Source organism: Physeter macrocephalus, chromosome 11 (assembly GCF_002837175.3).
Source record: "Physeter macrocephalus isolate SW-GA chromosome 11, ASM283717v5, whole genome shotgun sequence".
NCBI classification, from domain to species: Eukaryota; Metazoa; Chordata; class Mammalia; order Artiodactyla; family Physeteridae; genus Physeter; species Physeter macrocephalus.
The window spans coordinates 84739229-84742528 of record NC_041224.1 but is presented as its reverse complement, the minus strand read 5'-3'; positions in this window follow the sequence as shown (position 1 = coordinate 84742528).

Genomic DNA, 3300 nt, shown 5'->3' with positions numbered 1-3300 from the left:
GCACCCTTATGTTCATAGCAGCACTCTTTACAATACCCAAGACATGGAAACAACCTAAATGTTCATCAACAGATGAACGGATAATGAAGATGTGGTATATATATACAATGGAATACTACTCAACCATAAATAAGAATGAAATAACGCCATTTGCAGCAACATGGATGGACCTAGAGACTATCATACTAAGTGAAGTAAGTCAAAAAGAGAAAGACAAATATCATATGATATCACTTATATGTGGTATCTAAAATATGACACAATTGAACTTATCTATGAAACAGAAACAGACTCACAGATATAGAGAACAGACTTGTGGTAGCCAAGGGGGAGAGGGGTCAGGGAGGGATGGATTGGGAGTTTGGGATTAGCAGATGCAAACTATTATATATAGAATGGATAAACAACAAGGCCTGACTATATGGCATAGGGAACTATATTTAATATCCTGTAATAAACCATTTAAAAAGTGTCTCTCATAAACAGCATAAAGAATTCAGGTTTCCTCTGCTATCCAAAAGTAGGGCATTTCTATGAAAACTTTTGTAAGCTGAAATGGCATAAAGTAAAGAAGCAGTTACCTCAGGACACATCTTGCTAACAGATACACAAGATAAATTGAGATAAAACACAGATGCTCACAGACACAGTTCAAAGCTGTGGCAGCTTGATGCTGAGGTGCTGAGTGTAGTTTCCAGGGAAGGAGCTTGGCAGTGCCCCTCTCACTGCCTCAGGGTGCATGCTGCCTCTATAACTTCTCACTGCAGAGCAAATGCTGAACACTATTATCACTTTTTGCCTTTTTTCATAAAAGCGAAAATCCTCTTCAGATTTCTTTCAGTTAGCAGAAACATGTACTAATACAGGGCTTTCATAAAAGCAAAGTGGGGTAAAGTGAACTTTCCAAAAGTGAGAATACCTATATTGCTGTTCCATCAGTCTGACAAACTCTGCCTTTTAATTGGTCTGCTTTGTCCACTTACATTTAATACAAATATTGATATGTTGGGTTTAGGTCTACCATTTTATTATTTGTTTTCTATTTGTCCCATCTCTTTTTTGATCTTCTATTCCTCCTTTCCTACTGTCATTTGGGTTAATCAATTATTTTTTAGTATTCCATTTTAATTCCCCTATTGGCTTTTAAAAACCACATTTTTAGTGGTTTCACATAAAATGTGGGAAACTTGCAGCATTATGGTTCCATTAACCACCTCCAGTTCTTTGTACCACTATTGCCATATATTACATATATATATTTTTTAAACTCCACTGACTTGAGGATTTTTTTGTTAAAGAAATTAACATTTCCTGACTAATAGAGTGGTCAAGTTACTCAATCATAGGCCTGGATTTCTGGCAAAATCATTTCACAGATGACAAGAACGACAGTTATATTTAGTTTTTGCCTTTCTAATGACCCATTTAAGCATCCACCTGAGCCTATGGGAATTCCAACATCTCCTTTTGAAGCTTACCCCCATTCTCACCTTACCCCAGCTTAAACTGCCCAAGGACTTAAGGGTTTACTTGATCCAAAGGGATATTCTACTTCTAATATCAGGTGCGGGGAGGGGAGGAGAAAGAGGTGATTGTGGAGGAGGAATAAGAGGAGGACAAGGAGAAGAGGAAAGGAGAGGAGAGAATGCAGAAGTCCGACTGGTCCACTGGCACAATGGCTTCTGGACCGACACCTGCTGTCCCTGTTGGACACTGACCCAGTGCACACCTGCAAGGCACTCTTGCCTGTTTCCAGCTAAGAGTCTTGCTAGCCCAGATATGTCCAAGCAAGAGTGGGGTTCCATGGTGGGAATGTAAATTGATACAGCCACTATGGAGAACAGTATGGAGGTTCCTTGAAAAACTAAAAATAGAATTACCATATGACCCAGCAATCCCACTACTAGGCATATACCCTGAGAATACCATAATTCAAAAAGACACATGCACCCTAATGTTCATTGCAGCACTATTTACAATAGCCAGGACATGGAAGCAACCTAAATGCCCATCGACAGACGAATGGATAAAGAAGATGTGGTACATATATACAATGGAGTATTACTCAGCCATAAAAAGGAACGAAATTGGGTCATTTGTAGAGATGTTGATGGAACTAGAGACTGTCATACAGAGTGAAGTAAGTCAGAAAGAGAAAAACAAATATCATATATTAACATATATGTGGAACCTAGAAAAATGGTACAGATGAACCAGTTTGCAGGGCAGAAATAGAGACACAGATGTAGAGGACAAATGTATGGACACCAAGGGGGGAAAGTGGCAGGGGTGGTGGTGGTGGAATGAATTGGGAGATTGGGGTTGACATATATACACTAATATGTATAAAATGGATAACTAATAAGAACCTGCTGAATAAAAAATAAATAAAATAAAATAAAAAAGAGTGGGGTTCCACACTTGAACTTCAAGGTCATACTGTTCTAGTTCACACTCACAAGCTCTACCACTGTTCCCCCAAAGCACAAGGACACACTGAGGAGGTTGGATCACAGTCACCATCAATTCAGGGACAGCCTGAGCCTGCTCACAAATGCTGAGGGCCTGGGGCAGGACTAGGCACTGTGTCTCCTCCCCTCATTGTGAGCTCCCACTCTGACACCCTTGGTGTCCTTCCTTTCATAGGCCTTGGTTGGGACCCCCTGTTAGACACTCCTCCTCAATTTCCCTGTCCTTGAACTCCAGAAAGGGTTGTAATGTCACTCCTTCTTTTTCTGCAAGGCTTCCAGGCTTCTAAGGCAAGTTGGTGCATTTCCCAACTCCTGCCCCTGCCCCAGCTGCATCCCCCACAGACCTGTGCTTGGAGGGAGAGGCAGCCCGGGGGTGGGGGTCAGACGAACATCCTGTCCCTTCTTCCCCCAGGATGTGAGTACCACTGTCCCTCCCCTTGCATATCGATAGGATTTATGCCCGTGGCTCTTCCCTGATCAGAAGAACCCATCTTGAGGTGATTTTTTATATCTGCCTAGACATTGAAGATGCTGGCACAGCTTCTAAATCCAAGCTCACCTGGTACCTCAATACACAAACATCTACTTCTCCCTTCCTTGGTGATGAGCACATTGGAGCTGGATTGATATTTGAATCCCCAGTGGCTAGAACAATGCTTGGCCCAGAGGAAATGCTCCACAAACATGAAAGAAAGAGAGAAAGAGAGAGAGAGAGAGGGAGGGAGAGAGAGAGAAAAAGAGAGAGAAAGAAAGAAAGAAAGAGAGAGAGAGAGAGAGAGAGAGAGAGAGAGAGAAAGAAAGAAAGAAAGAAAGAAAGGAAAGAAAGAAA